Genomic DNA, 17967 nt, shown 5'->3' on the forward strand with positions numbered 1-17967 from the left:
AATCTGTCCTTTGGATCTTGTTGAAATGCTTCCCCCCGCAAACAAACCTTTGTTAAAACTGACAGATTTCTGCATATCCTGTTGCTTTCAACAAATGGGCATTTTCTGATGGAAAAATGTTCCATCAGAAACTTTCCAATGAGCTGTAGATGCAGCATTTGCACTCTAACTGGGGTGTGTGTGAGAGCTGGATTAATGCATCTCTGCCCATGTTTATAGCAAAATACAAACCCCATTTTGTCCTGTGAATGCCATTTTGATTGTAAATTACTCTGCATCTTGTGCACTGTTGCCTTCTAACCTTCAGTTTGGACTGGGATTCAAGGAGGAGTTAGCAGAGGGCTAATAAGGGAGAGCAATAAATGGTCTTCATGTCAGATGGAAGCATCTCAGAGCAATGTGCTGGTTGCAGGCCAGAGAAACCAGTTCTCTCAGATGGGCTGTAACTAATTAAGAAATCATCTGACAAGTGACTTGTAGTTACTCAGGGAATCACTTGACTCAGGGAATTGAAATGGTATAAAAAGGACTCTCGCCAGCAAGGGGAGAGGAACCAGGAGATGTGGCTGGGCATGAGAGGGTGCAGAAGCCTCTTGGGGCCCCTTGAAGGACACTATGATCCAAAGGATTATTAGGCAAGGAAGGAAACTGAGGCACGGATTTGCATGCAAGTTTTCCATAGATCTGTATATCTCTTGTGTTTGTTGGTGAGTAATGGGTGACTGGTTTAGAAGTTCATTTGCAAAGTTGCTGTGCTGCTTGATTTAACTGTCATGAAGCCCCCAAGGAGAAGTCAGTAATCCAGGGGGTTCACAGCTTCAGTGATACTGTGCAGCTTGTATCAGAGCTTGGGAGAGCTAGCAGCAGCTTCAGGGCCTAGGCACTTGGACTGTGGCGTTCCATATCTCAGATGCGGATGTCAGACAGAGGGTCTGCACCTCAAGAGCATGCCTGGGGCCCAGAGCCAGTGCCCTGACTCTTCCCACACCCAGCAAGCTTAGGAGCATGTGACCTATTCTGAACATCAGCTCAACCACGTTTTTTTATTATTATTAATTTCAAGCTCCAGCTGCTGCTTCAAAGCATTTTGGTTTGGCATTCTGAAAGTTGTGGCTCAGAACAAACAAAAGGCGGATTAAGGTTTCCTGGGGCCCTGGGCTAGAGCATCAGGGGGGCCCTCCCCCCCCTTCTGCCTGAAGTCCTGCCCCAGTCCTGCCCCTTCCATCTGTGGCCCTGCCCATTCTCCCATTTCCCTGCAGCCCTTCCCCGTTCCACGCCCCCTATTGTGACCCCGCAACCCATTTGCTCCTTTCTGCCCCCCCAAACTGTGGCCCCAAGACCAACTTTAGCTCCTCCAGTCCCAGGGCCGCAGACGGGGTCTGGGCGCTAGGGCTTCCCCTGCCCTGCCCACCTGGTGCTCCTACCGGGGAGTGGAATCGGGGCGTGTGGGCAACCATTTTTCTGGGGCCCTCCAATTGGCTGGGGCCCCTGGGCACAGGCCTTGTCAGCCAGTAGCTAGTCTGCCCCTGGATCCAGTGGTTGAATCCAAGTGCAGCAGCCAGGGAGCTCATTCAGGAGTGTAACAAGGAGTTATGCAAGACTCGACATGTGCACCAACAGTACTGCTTGTGAGAGTCAACACTTCCCTTTGTGCAAGGCACCGCACCTTTCACATTCAGCTAGGCTGAGACTGCTGGTGTTCTGATAAGCAGTTTTTGCTGCCTCCCAGTTTATGTATGTGGGTGCTTATACATCGCTTATTGCTACCAATATCACTGTTTTCCTAACCCCTGTGCAGAGCACCAGCACCTCTTACTGAAGTCCTGTTTTGATGGCTTAAGTGGGATTTAAATGATGCCCAGGTCTTGTGCTGGCCCAGGGATGACTGTCTCCTCTAGTGAGCAGGGAGGCGAGGTGAGGGTTGCTAGGTGCCTTTCAGACAGAGTTAAGAGGAACTCCTGCATCCCCGCCCCCCCACTACTCCACCCCCAGCCGATCATACTCAGGGAAGAGGGTTGTTAACTGAATACCTTAGTGAGGGTTATATGCTTGTGCTCACTTGGTGTTTGAAAGCCAAAGCATTCTGAAGTTGTTGTCTGTCAAACAGGCACATAAGCATTATTTTCAATGGCTGAGAAAAGTTCCTTATTTTTCATGTTGGGAACCTGAGATTTCCTTCAAACTTTCCCCAGAAACATCAGTCTGGGCCTTAGAATAAGGCTATTGCAGTCCCCAGGGCCCTTTGCTTTGAAAAGTTTTGTAACCAATGAAGAGAGGCTTGCAATGACAATGCAGCCACAGCACTAGCATCGCTCTGCCAGTCATGCCCCAGATTAAGGGCATGACATCAGGAAATAGCTCACTGGGAGTTAGCCATGTGATTATAGCACAGCCATGGCACCAGTGCATCTGCATCAACCTGTCAGAGTCCCGAGTCTGAAACTGATTAAGAAGCATTTGTCATATCTATTTTATAATCAAATGAAGGGATGCATTGTTATACCCAAGCTGCACTGCTTGGCTGGTTGCAGGTACTTGGCCATGGGCCTTTGTGCCTCTCAGCACACTTATGGCAAAATAATGTGCACCCCTGCTGTGCTTTTTGACTCAAATAATCACCTTCTCCGTGCTGAAATCAATACTGTCCCTTCTTCATCCCCGACACTGGGTGATTGTCAGTCTGACTCTGTCCCCATCTGAATGCACAGGGTCTGTCAGAGAGCCAGCCGGTAGCAGCCTACCTCTTTCTTTCTTTCTTTTCTTTTGAATCCACTTGGAAGACCGAGCAGTTCCCTCACACCTTGTGAAGCTCAAAATGATCTGGTTCTGAACTCCTAGACCCAAGCAGTCTAATGACAAATGCATGCAGTGAAACAGAGCAGGATTTGGCATTTCAAGATTGTGAGGCAGCTTTCTAGCTGGGTTGGGATGTTCCCAGACTACCTGCTATGAGCTTCCAGGACTCGGGGCCCTATCCTGCTGCCAAACCTTGTCATTCACTGACTAGAAGCAGAAATGAGTCTTGCAGAAGCTGGGCTCTTTGTGTATTTTAAAAATCACGGCCTTCCTGTTGCACCTGCCCCTCTTTTCTGCTTGTACACAGACGGGGGCCCCTTTTTGCCTGGTGGGAACATGTAGAGGAATTATTGGACAAACATAAAGCACGCTTCCACTCCACACCAGGGCAATACTCCTGTTGCCAGCTCTGTGGCACCTGCCCAGCAGCCTCAGGTGCAAGGGTGGGTCAGAGGCGAAAGGGGGTAGAAGGTATGGCCAGGGTGTCCTTAGAGTGTTGCAGATTCTCATGATTTTATTGGTGCTTCCTTAAAGCTCTAGCTCCTGGAGGCCTGTGATTATGTGAAGATCTCAGCTTTAATTTTTTTTTTAAAGAATGTTTCTAGCCCCTGTGATTGCTGAGAAGTCTGCAGATTATGTCCCGAGTGTACCTGAGGGCTCAGAAACTAGGAGGCAACTATAGAGAGCTGACAATTTAAAAAAAATCTCATTTGTAAGGCAATCTCATGATTTCTGAGCCCTGGGGCTGGCCATACTGTTCTTATCCTGGCTATTCTGGGGCCCTGCAAAGGCTCACAGGGGCTAGTGCATCAGGTTGAAACTTAGGGCAGCCCCTGAATAAGTGAGGCACAATCTGGCTCCCATCTGTTTCTGCACTTTCACCTGAGCCTGCAGGGATGAATCAGACTCAGGAGGGGTAAATCAGAAGGTTGGAAGAATGAAAGAAGGAGAGAGAAGCATTTCTGGGGTCTTATTGGGCCTGTTCTGCAGAGCAGTACCATAATCCTATTTTGCTGTGTCCCCAGCTCCAACCAGTGCTGTCTCATTACAGGGAAATCCCCCCTCCCCCCATTTCTCCCTCCTTTCACTTTGGGTGCTCGTAGTTCAGGCAGGTGGGGTGATGCAGTGAAATGGAATCAGCAGCCAAGGTATCTCCGTGCCAGCAAAGCTTCAAAACTTTCAGAGAGCACAAGTCTTTCCCCCTCAGCTTCATGTTAATATGCACTGACTGCGCGATCAATGCAGCAAGTTGTAAATGATGTATGAAACGCAATCTCCTTGTTCTAAAGCACAGAAGAAAGGCCCTGTAGGCATCACTGTAACATTCCACTCAGAAGATGCCTGTGAAACCCAGAATTCCCCCAAACAGTTCTTTGGTTTTTTTTCCTTTCCAATTTGCGTGTTTTTCCTTTCCAGTGAGAGAGGGAATTTGAATCCACTCCTTCGCAGAAGGAACTGACTGGTTAAATACATTTATAAGCCTTTCAAAATAGTCCTGCATCCCTCCAACTGTTGTTGGGCATAGATACTGTAATCATATTGTCCTCACAGACAAAGACTAAAAAGTACAATGAAAGGAATTACTGAAAAGTTTGGTGGGCTAGGAGTGAGTGTTAATCTCAAAAGCCCACATCAAGCTTCTGTTTGAAGCCATTTCAAATCCTGAACGTGTCCACATTCCCCAAAGGAAAAGTGCACCCCACTTTATACAGCTGATGGGTCATAGTCCCAAAGCAGCAAGAATATCGTGTTTTGTTTTCAAATGCTGGGATGGCAGATGGGTCAGTTGAGGGCAGAAGAAAGGTGATAGGGAGGAAGAGTGGAGAAAGGGGTAGATGGAGGTGGGATAAATAGAGGTCAAGGGAAAATGTGTGAGGTCAGTGTGGCCTAACTAGTGACTGTTAGCTGGGGAGGAAGGGATTTTCAAAAAGCACTAATTCTGCTCCTGTTGATGTCCTGGGAGGATAACTTTTGATTGAAATGGGTGCAGAGTTTGGCCTATGTTCAGCGGTATTAAAAATCACACTTTCGATGTCCTGTGTAGGTTGGTTCCCAAGTAATAGTAATAGTCACCTAGCTTGTCCCTTCTAGGTGGTGCAATGTTGCTTAAGTAGTAGATTAGCTCAGTAACACTTTCATTTGATGATGGAGTGTCTGGCACTCACCCTTTTGAATAGTGTGAGCATCTGGAGCACTATTCCAGAGGCAGATTCTACTGATATTGCCTTGATCATCTTTTTCTACCTGGCACTACTCACAATTACTTGTGTGCCTCGCGATGGCAGGTAAACCAAACTGATTGCAGGCCAAGAGAGCTCTGAGGATCTAAGGAGAGATCACATGACATGTCAGGAGATGACTTCTGAGCCAACATGAATCCTTTCTTGACTTACATAAAGTTCTCCCCTGCTGTTCCAAACGGGTAATTTAAATACCATCTGATCGGCTGGCTAGGAATGGATAGGGGATGTATAGAGAGCAAATAAAATGCCCATTATTGCCACAAGTTTCCAACTTGACTTAGCCCAGCTTTAAAACTCTGTTCTGCATGAAACATTTAGTAGAAGTTTTGCAAAGCAGGCAAAGAAAAGGGTTAGTTTTAATTAACCTTTTGGCTGTTACTTCTATTTTCATCTTTCATCTCCAGCTACCTAACAGGTCTTGAGCATCACCCAGTAGGATGTTTCATGGCAGGGTGCAGCCTGTTTTGAGCCACCTCTGCTGGATTATACAAACAATGAAACTGTTGATTTCTTTCTACAGCACATATGTTTTCCCCTATTAGAATTCTGAGTTGAAATCTTTTTTTTTTTTCAAAGCTATTCTTGAAACTCTACAATTTATTCTCTCTCTCTCTCTCCTGTCCAACATCCACCTCCTTTGTATTTGCTGATTTGCACCGAAAGCCCCATGGTTACATGTGCTTTGACACTTGCATTTCAAGATTCCTTCTTGTGGCATGCTGCCAGTACTAGCAATTCATTCAGTGCCATAGACTAGCTTAATTATTCAAGGTCACTCTCTCTGTTGTCTCTTGTCCAGGGAACAGCAGTGACAGGGAGTAAAACTTAAATCTGTCTTTCAGTTTTAATCATAAAACTTTACAGAGTCACAGATTAATTTGGTCTGTTGTGGGTTTTTTTTGCCCCCCCACTGTACAAATCAGTTATTGCAACACACGCTGTATCGCTAAGTGGAGGTACTTTGTATTCCAAGCTAGAGCACCACATGTATGGTACCATGCCGTATTTTTCATAGCTATTTAAAATGTGTAGGTTGTGGAGCTAAGCAGTTTTTAGCTTACCTTTGAACTCCTAAAAAAGCGTGAGCCAGTGCCAAAGAGAAATAAACCCCTTAAGGGATACAATCCAGCAGGCGGTCAAAAGCGTGCAACTCTGTGAAGTGATTTTCTCTGTAATTCACACCATGTACATCTTTTCAGTTAAAAAAAAAGAAAAATCCCGACACTGACTGTAAGTAATTTCTCATTAAAACACACTTTGGGCCTGATTCTCAGTTACACTAAGGCCCCTTTGTGCTGCATAAGGAGCCTGTAAGAGGGTGCAAGGCTTCACAAACTGCCCTTCCTGAAAGGCTCCTGCTTTTCTAATTTGTTCAGAAAAGTAAAGCCAAACAATCTTTTCTCATCTGGAAACTCTTGGGACGACTGCAGTATCTGTGCTTTCCAGCACCTTGTCATTAGCGAAGGGCGCCATATAAGTCAATTAATAATAATGCCTCTCTCCTTGAGATAAAATAGTTCATTTATACAAACCGACTGAGACGTGCAGAACATGGAGCTGGATGTTGACCTTGATGGTGTGGTATGAATAGGACGTGGATTCTCTTTCTTCTCGTGCACTTGGCTTTGTTGCAGTTTTAAAGCATGGACCGTTTGAAGCGCTGCCTGTGTGAATGTGTTATGCCGTCTTCCTTTGTCGTGAAAGCATCACCCTTTTCTTCATTTTTAATTTCAAAACCTCTGAGGGTTGAATTCCTCAAGGCTACATCCCGACGTACAGAATTGCTGTAACTGTTGATCCTTCCTCACCAATGCAGCCTGGCCAGCTCTTGAAATCTTTGCATGGCCATTGTTTAGTGTCCTGAGGTTGTGTCTGCTGCTCTCCTTCCCTTTCTAAAACTTTTCACAGAGGAAACAAAAATGTTCTCTGAATGGGAAGAAATCCATTCCTGAGCTGAGGCTATTTCTGGTCATTTCAGGGCAAGTTGTTTACCGCCGTACCCAGGGCAATGCAGATTCTTTCTCCATAAGTGTTCTCATCACCTTTCCTTGCTATAAGCTACAAGTCTCTCTCACTTATTTGCTTCAATGCTGAAGATGTTTTTGATGTAATCTCTAAATCCTTGACCATGTTCATGCTTGCACATGGGCCCCCATATGCATCTACTGTCCACATTACACTGTGCTGGACACGCCAATACCTGTGTCCACACCGCTGCTGCTGTTGTGTGACATTAGTGCTACCATTTCAGGGGTGGTATCCTCGGGTGCGGTGTGGACTGGGAGACACTATAGGAATCACTTTGCTGTGTGTTATTGGTACTGTCTCCTGCCTGTACACATTTGCCGATGTCAGTTCCTTGATCGTGTCACCACTCACTGTTATTCTCTGCTAAATTGGGTGGAAGACATGAAGCAATGGGATGATGATCTGGTTCTGCTCCTGCTTGCAGCACAAATTGTTAGGCAGTGGAGCAGATGACTGGCAAGAGGCTGGATGGAATCTGGGCAGAACTTTCTGACTTGGTAAAGATGATCAATGATTATTCCTTCAGCTCGCATGGTACAAATACGTGAACGCTGGTATTGCCGTGCTTTGTCCTTGGGTGGAGCATTGCCTCTGGTGCAGGAGAACCAGTACGATGTGGTGGAATCACCTTGTTTTGGACATCTGGGATGATCAACAGTGGCTTTGGAACTTCCAAATGAGGAAACAGACCCTCATGGAGCTGTGGAAGGAGCTTGCACCAAACCTGCAGCACTAGAGCACTCAACTTCAGGAAGTCATAGTGGTGCAGAAGCAGGTGGCTATTGCCCTGGGGAATCTGACAACACCAGATGGCGACAGGTCTTTTGCAAACCACTCTGAGGTTGAGAAGTCCATTGGCAGGGCCATAGCTGTGCAGGATTCAGAAGTAATTAATACTGTGATCTACCCAGGGGTGGTTGCCATAAGAAAAGTTCCAGATATAATAGCTGTGTTTGAGAGGACAGGGTTTCTGAACAGTGCAGGGCATCCAATACTTGTCCAGAGGAAGGGGCAAGCGAATACATGAACCAAAAAGGTTACTCTTCACGTGTCCTGCAAGGCTTGGTGGACCACAGAGGCAGCTTCAGGAATACAAATGTGAGAAACCCTGGAAAGCTTCATGATGCCAGGGTGCAGAGATTGGGATTGTACTTGAAAGGGGAAGAATGGACTTTATTCCCCAGATATACTGCAGTTCTGTATGGTGTATCTGTGCCAACTGTTATTTTGGGTGCCCCGCACGCCTTGGATCATGAACACTCCCCCCCGCCCCCCGACATCAATGACCCTGGAAAAAGGGAATTCAGTTACAAACTCAGTAGCTGCGAACAGGGCCGGCCTTAGGGAAAATAGCGCCCTGGGCGAACTTGTATTGTGGGGCCCCTGGCCCCCGCTGCCTCCCTCCCCCATTGCCCCAAGCTCTCTTCCATGGCCTCGCACTCCCTGCTTCTTGCCTCTTGACGACCACGTCACCCAACCGTAGGGCCAGCCCTGCCCTGCAGTGTCTCACGGCTGGATGCCACGGTGATGGGCATCATAGTTAACCTCACAGCAGTCACTTTGACACCCCCACCCCCGCTCCGCCAGTGCTACAGGGACCCCCTCATCTGGTTGTTGAGCAGGACAGCCAAGAGGACGTAGCAGGCGGTCTGCCGCACTCTGACAGGGTGCACGGGTGCTGGGGCAGAGTTGTACCTCTCCTGCACCTCCCAGCCTCTCCCACTCAGCACGGCATCCAGCTCCTCTGCCACAGCCCCAGAGGGTCAGCAGCCCAAGGGGATGTGTGGTGACAGGGGAGCCTGGTGACCTGAGCTCAGAAAGGCAGGAGGGAACCCAAAGAGTATATGGTTGAAACTGGTCAAGGTTTCTGGTCAAGGAAAAGGCCGTTCAATCAAAGGTCACGGCAGACGCTGTCTTTGCCTAGATTGTTGCTGGAATTGTTTCGATTTTCTGCATGTGAACTAAGTCATAAAGACATTTGCCTACCCATTTTCCATATGGTAGAGTTCTGCCGCATTGAAAACTAGCAGTGGTTTCTGTAAGCACTTTCCCCATCCCTCGCGTGTATCCTTGGGCCTTTGGATATTCTGAACCTGAAGTGGGGTGGAACAGACTGAAAAATGTTTGTAGTGATCACAGCCCCAGACGGTTACGTCATTCAGTTTCATGTGCTGTGAATCATGGGGTCCAATGCTGACCCTGAAAACACCCTCCGTTCCTCATACGTAGGAAGGAGGGGCCACACACAAGTGATGGAAACAATAATATTTATTAAAAGTACTAGATGGAATGCATACTTAAAATATTTTTTAAAAGAAATGTCAACCACGATTGTTGAAACCATTAAGGGAATGGATCTGTGACCAATGGCCAAACATTTTAATGCCTCTGCACCTGTCCTCGCCTTGCCCTCCCACTGACAAGGGGGGAACAACAGAGGAAAATCACTCTTGGGGAAAGCCGGGAATGTCTCCTGCCATGGGACTTGGGAGGCACGCACTTGGTGGGGTTCAAGGACTTCCACAGCGTCATTGTTCCCCTTCTGGATGCTCAGGGTGGATGCCCCATGAGGGATTTTGGGTGCTGGTAGAGGGTGCGGTCCCAGAGTCACGCTGGTTTCCTTGTCTCTTCCTGGTCACTTGGCCCAGGGCAGAGAGTGGTTTCTAGAAAGAGGGACCTCTGGCTCAGCAGAACCCTGGGTGGCAGTCAGAGGAGGAGGGAAGAGGTTGTGGTTCTTGGACAGGTGCAGTGGTCCTGGCAACAAATGCACCCCAAACTTGTTCGGCCACCAGTTTTATGAGCCTCTTCATTAGGTAATGCTCCCATTCCATGTGGTGTGCCTCCTGCTTCATGAACCAGTTCATCGAAGTCTCTTCTTGCTGAAGAGCTCAGTCCTCCTATGTCCTGAGGAATTTAAACTACTTGGTTTCTCCTGTCCATCCCTATGAGCAGCTCTTCCAGGGTCCTTTTCCATTTGCCTGTGCTATCTCTGGGGTGCTGCTGCTGCCCTGCAAATTATCAGTCCTACTTATGGAATTGTGCAACTGCTCAGTATCTTCAAGGATCCCGTGTCAACAGTGGATGGATGATAGATAGCATGGGATACCTTGTTTCTAAAACGATGGTGCTGCAACCTGCTGCAGAAGCCATCCTCACCTTTGTGGAATTTGGCTGTCTGAGTACCTGTGCAACAAGGAGATGCAAATACCACAGGTAAGATTTGGTGTACTTTGATGCATGCAGACCTGTGTAGCAACGGAATATCAAGCACATCAGACAACTTCTGAGGGGGAATAGAAAAGTTTCAGCTATCTGAAAATTACTGTGTCTTTTTTATGAGTAAATATAGCCAAAAAGGGTCTTTCATTAGCCATTCAGTAGCTCATAGTTATATGTATGGGTTACAGAAGAGTACATGAATATACTTTGTTATTCACACCATGCATTCGTACACAACATTCTACAGCCCTTCTGCTAAGAGTCATTACTGTTATATAAGTAGTTTACATGTATTTTCATGATAATTAAAGTTGTACCATGAGCGCTTTAGACTTATGTCTTTGGCCAAGCAGATGTCAAAAATATGTTTTATAATTAGAGGGTAGAGCTCTTATTATCTGCCTAAGTTCATTAAAATAGCAGCCAGAAAAAGTTATCAAATCAGTCCATTCTACAAATAATGACAAATATTTTGATGTATTACATAGCACAAACAAGCTCATACTGTTCTGTGACTACAGACTCTTGCTTTAACAGAAGGGAAAACAGTATGGAAAAAGCATAAAATATGTCACCTGGGGCTAAATATTTCCCCAAATATCCAAAACAGTACTATTTTGTGCACATAGTTGCATTATCAATTGTATTTAGAAGCTTTATGCCAATTTTGGTCAAAATTAAACTGTTTCTTTGAGTTATGGCCCTTTTTATGAGTTTATGATTTCTTTTGATTGGATGTCTAATAATGTTTAAACATTACACAGTATAGAAAAGCCTGCATGACTTCCAGCAGGAACACTCACTCTGGTGATGACCACCAGATATGTGCCTAACATGGTAGCAATGATATTTTTCTAGCTGATGGGTTACCCCTTATTTCCCAAAATGGGTATGCGCTGGTAGACTACTTGGTCTTCCAGGGCATCCACAGAGATCTAACACATTTCCATTATGTACCTATGTTCGGCGGTTGGCTGTATGCACTGGACTGGCAGTATTGCCTAGTGGCGAAAGTCCAGTGGTCACCTTGCCTGGTGGCTATAACTCAGGGATTTATCACCTACTGGCGATAGTTGGGTTATGGTAGGGAAACCCGGGCCCCCTTTACTCCACTGGGTTCTGACCCAAGGCCCTTCGAAGAAGTAGCTCTTTCACAAGGCCTAAGCATGCTCCCTAAGCCACTGCCTACCATTGTTCCAGTCCCTCTGGCATCATCATGGGCTGGACTTGGGGGTTCCTCCTTTGTTCCCCTCTAATCTGTGTTCTGCTCCTGCATCTGTGTTCCAGAGTCTCCTCTGCTGGCAATGGCAAGTCATCACCTTCAACTCCCGCTGTCAATGGGCTTCTAGTGGCTCGGCTATGAGGCTCGATCCAAGTGGCTTGGAGTCCCTGCTGACTTCCCAGTGGGAGGCTGTGGCACCCGACTGCTCTCCTCCATGGTCAGTCCAGATTGAGCTGAGCTGCTCTCATTTGAGTGTTCCCACTACTGGGAACATGCCAAGCAGAAGTGAGGGGATGCGGCTTCCTGTGTCCAGAGGAAACTCCTTAATCCTTGCCCTACCGGTGAAGGGTTGGTACACCCCACCACAGCCTATCACAGACTCTTAGCTTATGCTCAAATAAATTGGTTAGTCTCTAAGGTGCCACAAATACTCCTTTTTCTTTTTACAGACTCTTAGGTTGCTTTTAAAGAGTTTGCCATCATGATGTCAGCACAGAAGATTTAGTTCTCCATTGCAACATGCTTGATCTGCCACGAGTAATGGGGCAAGTCAGGAAGGTGATTCAAATTACCTTGACAGGTAAGTGGTAAAACCAGCATAATTCAAAACCCTGTCTTATCAGATCAGCAATACTTAAAGAACCCCTTTCCCCACAAACCACAAAATCAACTCAGACCGCAACCTGAGACACTAGACAGACCTTGCAGCATGCCCTACTAGCAACCAACTCGGTCTCTGATAGACTTACAATGGAAGCAAGTTCGGGAGTGGAGGTTCTCCTGCCAGACTTTGTCGGTGTTTAAACATAAGGATTGTTGACAAGACTGGCTCAGGTAAACTGAACTAGAGAAATGGAGAGCCAACAGTTTTCTCTAAGAGAACCAGGACCCAAATTATATAGAGAATTACCCTTAAATTGTACCTAGAAACCAACTGGAAGCCAGTGTACTAACATAATATGTAAGAAATTCTTCATTAGCTACAGTTGTCAATTGGTCTTCATGAGTAGCCCCACATACAGCAAATGGACAGTAATACAACCTGGATGAGACAAAGGCATGAATAACGATAGTATGGTCTGTATCTGAGATGAAAGGTTATAAATGCTTTACCAGGAGACGATACGGGAAAACAATCTCCCTTGACAACTATCACTGTCTGGGCAGCCAGGAGCAACCATGGGTCTACAGGACACCATACTAAGCACGCTGTTTGCAGAAAGTAGGCAGGCACCCACACTCACATGCAGATCTCACTTTCATCAACTCCTCTTGCTATTTTCTCCACGCTCACCAGCATAATCTGTTCTTCCCAGAATGAGCCTTGACTAGTTCTAAGCCAGCCTCCAGATTTGGCTGGACACTGGGAAAGACCAACACAGCTAGACACTAAGAAGCGGCAATGGAAAGTGAGAGGCACTGTAGAGTTGGCTGATGGTGCTACAGCCTAAACTCTCTCACTACCTACCCTAGCAGGGCTGTGGTCTGGAAAACTTGGTGCTTCTGGGCTGCCAGTGCTTGGAAGAATTTGAGCATTCATTGAAATGGGTTTTATAACTAATTCCTGGATAAGAATGATCGGGCTTTGCACCTGATTGGCTGCTGCAGTGATAGCAAATCATTGTCAGGAAGACAAATGGCACAGCATCTGGTTGGCTCAGTTTCAATCCATGGAAATCCCAGAGGCTATTGGTCAGTTGTGCATCGGCCCAGGAGTGGAGTACCACAGTGTTCTGTTCAGTCAACCCTCCTTCAGTGTCTGTTTGAAGCTGCTAGTGGAGATAATTTGGGGAGCGGTGCCATCTGAATGGCCACTCTCTACTCCTAGGGCTCACCTCCTCATTGGCCAACACTTTATGCCTTCACTAGTGCAAAATGCTGCCATTCTCTTGGAGTAGAATTTATACCTGTTGCACAAGATGCAGGCCGGTGATGAGGTGGACCTTATGTCTAGCTGAGATTGAGGCCCGGATGATGGCTAGTTGGCTGAGTTTCCATACGGGCACGACGGAGGTGATGCTATTTGGATGGTGGAAAGCCTACATGTTGCATAGAGAAGATGACAGAACAGAACCCAGCTGTATCCCACATCAGAATGAGTGTAGTGTTTTATCATCTTGCCCTGGGAGTTCTTCTTGCTTCTGTATCACACTGTTAAGTAGTTCAGCCAAGGTGGCATTTTTCCATCTGCATAAAGTGCTTGCAACAGTGTGAAGTTTGTTTTTATTGTCCTGATTTAGGGGACTGTCCGTAAATATTTGTCTTTTGACCCATAGTGCTACACCCAAAACGATGAATTAGTAAAATAAGCAGGGTGTTATCTAGCTGTACACACATCTACCTATGCCAAACAAAATTAAACCATGTTTGAAAGGGTAAAAACTAATGACAGGTTATTTGACTCTAAACTTGGCCCAAAACCAACTCAAAATTTTATTGAAGTTTGCACGTGTTTGGTAGTGTCTTTTTTTTGTGCACACATGCATGTGTGCATGCATATGTAAAACCACTGGTAGATATTTAGTTTCATCTACTTCTTAAAAAAATTCTTTCTAATGTAGATGAGACTTTGCAGAGGGAGTATCAAGTAGAAGTGCCAGACCAATGCTGAGAAATTGTTTTTACTCAGCTGCCAGGGACTGGCGTGCAAGAGTATTTCCAGTACAGTGAGTAGATACAGCTTGTTACCTAGGATGAGTTCAATGGAACAAGAATAGTACCCTCAGTACATCCAGTCATGTAGTTAAACATTTAAACCATAACCGAACCTCTGGCTAGTTCAAGTTACCAAAGCTCCATAACCTGCCCCCGCAATCATTTACAATACAGTTCAGTAAGTAGCACAGCTAAATACTCATGCCGGTAATTGACAGCGTTCATTAATAGTGGCTGTAAGCATCACCAGTTACTACACAGTGGTATTTTTCTGTTTCTCTCTCTTTTTTTAGGTGCTTATATCACTCCACCATAGTAGGGTCTGCAATACCAACGTTACTATATTTCCTTTTCAAAGTACAAGGGGATATATGATATGTCAATTTCTACTCTATGGTAGCAGTTGACAAATGGTGACATTTATATGGTGACCACTGTACCTGCCCCTGAAGTGTGATAGAATACTGATAATCTCCTTATTACCCATGCTAGTGATGCTATTTGATATTTTTTTTAACTCAGAATGGATCAGCCACACAACGCACTGAAATATACGTATCTGCAACTGCTCGCCTGATGGTCTCTTGAGTAGTATAAAGATTTCTCATGCAGTGTTTGGCTAATGCTAAATACTGTGAAGTGCCAGCAAAGCAGTTCTTGCAATTGCCCAAGCAATAAATGACAGAATCGTATAATATCCAAAGAGATACAGGCAAGGGAACAGTTCGTAGTAGTTTTGAAAATATCAGCAAGGTTTTAACTCTCATTGGTATGCTCTACTATATTAATATTGGGTAATATTTTCAAACATGCTTAAATGCTCTTAAGTCACTTAGTTGATGCTGAAAATCTTCCATTTAGCTTTTGAAATGCTGTGCTATGGGTTCCCTGCCGCAGCATCCTAGATAGCTCCATGTCAGCTCTCCTCTTCAATCTCCATAATAACCCTTGCGCCTCCTTCACATTGCTCTTAGCTACAGCCATTGTGTCAGCAGCATGCACATCGATTTCATTACCTGGAGGTAGTGATAGTGACAGTCTACGAATCCTCCTCTTCTGGTATCAGACTTAGCAGCAGCATCCTCTTTGTGGATGTCCTTCCCAACCCTCTAGTTCTGACACATTGCTGCCTGATAACTGCTGGGTTTCCACCATTAGATTTAATTGATCAGAGATAATTTTTTGGATAGCACTGCCCCAAAACTTTGCAGGTTGGGAGGTGGGTACTATTTAGAAATGTATGTGGCCTTTTTCCCTGTGCCAGGCCTCAGGAATGTCGGATAATGAAACAGAGAGGCAATGCTGCAAGATACGACCATTATCAAATAATAATGTCATTTGCAGGCAATAAAGGCTGAGAGAATTCCATTAGCCCAGGGATCTGAAGCCATCTGTCAGGAAAGCACTATCAGAAGATACTATGCAACAACCGAAGTGTGATCTTTCTTGGGGGCCTCTTCTCCTTGCACAACTGAAAAATATTGTATTGTGACGCTTAAAAAAATCAACTGCAGTAAAAACTAACTGGTTTTAGCTGTAACAAAGAAAATTCCAGAAGGGGGGACTGTTAGCATAGGGGACTGTAGGGCTTTTCATCCCTGGCACACAAACATACACACAAGCCTTCTGACAACCCCTGGCCATTTGCAACCAGCTAGGTATAAACCAGAGCAGCCCTGAGGCTGATCTATTTTGTGCTGAGGCGTCACTCAGAGAGTTATGGCCCCAGGATCAAGACAACATAAAGCCACCTTTGCAATGTCTCCACAAGCTGTGCTGGATGTACCATGGCCAGTCTCCAGAATCTGGCTTTTTGGGGACCAACTTCAGGTAAAGCTTTACAGATTCAAAATGTCTTTGAAAACACCCTTTTAATTTGCAGAAGAAATTCATACTCATATCAGGGCAATTTTAAGTCAAATATCACACAGCGCTCTGCTCTCTAAAGACTCGCAGGTCTGCTAGCTGCTGTTCATGGAAGGAAATCCAAAGGGAACTCTTGTTTTCCTGATCCGTCAGTTAGTCTGTGGAGCCATGGATTCCTAATGCACCCATCACTGCAGTATCTAGGTGGCAAATAACCACAGGATAGACTGCCAGAGGAGGCCTTTTATGAATTAAACTTGTTATCCGAAGAGAATGATCTCTTTACTTTACATAACTTTACTGTTACTGCTTGCTAGTTTTATTTTTATTACACATCTTTGTTTTACCACTCTTGTTGTTTGTGCTCATTTTTTTTAATCACATTGTTCTGTTCCTGCTTCAGAATTATTCTCAATGTATTTGCACTTTTTCTGTACACAGTTGCACTTTTTTGTGGTTCAGTTATTTTAATTCTGCGTTTTATTTTAAGTACATTGTTTTATTACATCACTTGTTAATTGTACAATTATCACTCTGTTCCCGCTTTATTTTGCAGCACACAGCAGCCTTCAAGCATTAGAGCAATGTGCCACTGACAGAAAAAAAATAATGCCTACAGACCCAAAGATGCATTGTAGACAATTGTGTTATCTAATTATACGTTGTTTGGCAAATAGAAAAAAATTAGCTTGTTTCACACTATTGAAAGGGTGTTCAAAATTTGCCACACGATCTCTCCATCCCATGAGCCCTATTTCACACCACAGATAATAGCAGGCCAAATTCATAGGTGGGATAAGTTACATGTGGGTAGTTCAGCAGAAGGTGCTGTAATTTGTAGAGAGCAGACGTGTGAGACCATCGAAGAAAACCAACCATCAGGAGTGGGTATAAATGTACAGGCTAAAAGGAGCCTTCTTTAATCTATACCTTCTAACACTCTCCTGCTGGCTGGTTTTCCTGCTGCAATCCCACCCTTCCATCCTTTAAGTGCATTTTATTCTCTCACCAGTTTACTGGTATGTGGCTTTCGTTACATTTATGTCCACCCTGGATTTAGCCCAAGGGCTCAGGGCCACCCACACCTTGTGCCCTGCATGACCTGGTGATGAGAATGAAATTATATTTGTGCCACAGTGACAACACCATTAACAAGCTATTTAAATTGTGGATGTTCCTTGTCCTTGCAACTCCTGGCTCTTATAGTCAAGGAGACCAAAGGACCCATCCACCACTGTAAGCTCATAACCTGTTTCCCTTTCAAAAATCCTTCCCACCAAAGCTTCCTTGGGCAGCATGAGTGATAAATTATGTCTAGTGAGGGAGGATTATCATGTTTCAGCCAAAAGTTTACATGCTTATTCAAACCTTCCCTAATTCTCTTGGACTGGAGGTTTCACTAAGACATAGGCTTTCTTGTGGTGTTTCAGCAACTCTGCTTCTAGCCCAAAGCCAGGACCTGCAGAGAGCTGAGGTAACAGCATCGCTTTTTTCAAACCTGAAAATATGCTTTAAAATTTGGGTGATGGTTTGGGCCAGTTCTTCTGCTATCTTAACCAAAGTGGGGAACACATTTCCAGTTGCTTCACCATTTTGAAGCTGCTGGGCCAAGCTCTCTTCTCATTTGTACCACTTTAAATCTGGAGCAACTCCATCAATTTCAATGGGATTATTTGAGATTTATATCAATCTATTCTGGAGCCTAATCCAAATGGGAATCTGTCCAATCAACTTCAATGGGCTTTGGATCAGGACCTTAGTGCAGAATATGCCCCCACTGAGTCCAACTCTAAAGTAAAAGGGAACATTAAAAAAATCAACAAGTAACACCACACTATTTGGTATTGTTGGGCAGATTTGTTAGTGCAGTCAGAACCATGTTAAACACCTTAACTACAGGCTTTGGAACAGTCATACATATATACCGGGAAGCATAAC

The 17967-nt window shown here is 45.2% G+C and overlaps 1 long non-coding RNA gene across 1 annotated transcript; it reads left to right on the forward strand.

The window, feature by feature from the left end:
• The first annotated feature begins 548 nt into the window (after window positions 1-548).
• On the forward strand, window positions 549-16908 carry LOC122461636. The gene is made up of 3 exons (XR_006283671.1): window positions 549-707; window positions 11958-12088; window positions 15508-16908. It is a non-coding gene; the product is annotated as an uncharacterized LOC122461636 (long non-coding RNA).
• The last annotated feature ends 1059 nt before the right edge of the window (window positions 16909-17967 follow it).

The sequence above is a fragment of the Chelonia mydas genome, chromosome 9 (genome assembly GCF_015237465.2).
Source record: "Chelonia mydas isolate rCheMyd1 chromosome 9, rCheMyd1.pri.v2, whole genome shotgun sequence".
NCBI classification, from domain to species: Eukaryota; Metazoa; Chordata; order Testudines; family Cheloniidae; genus Chelonia; species Chelonia mydas.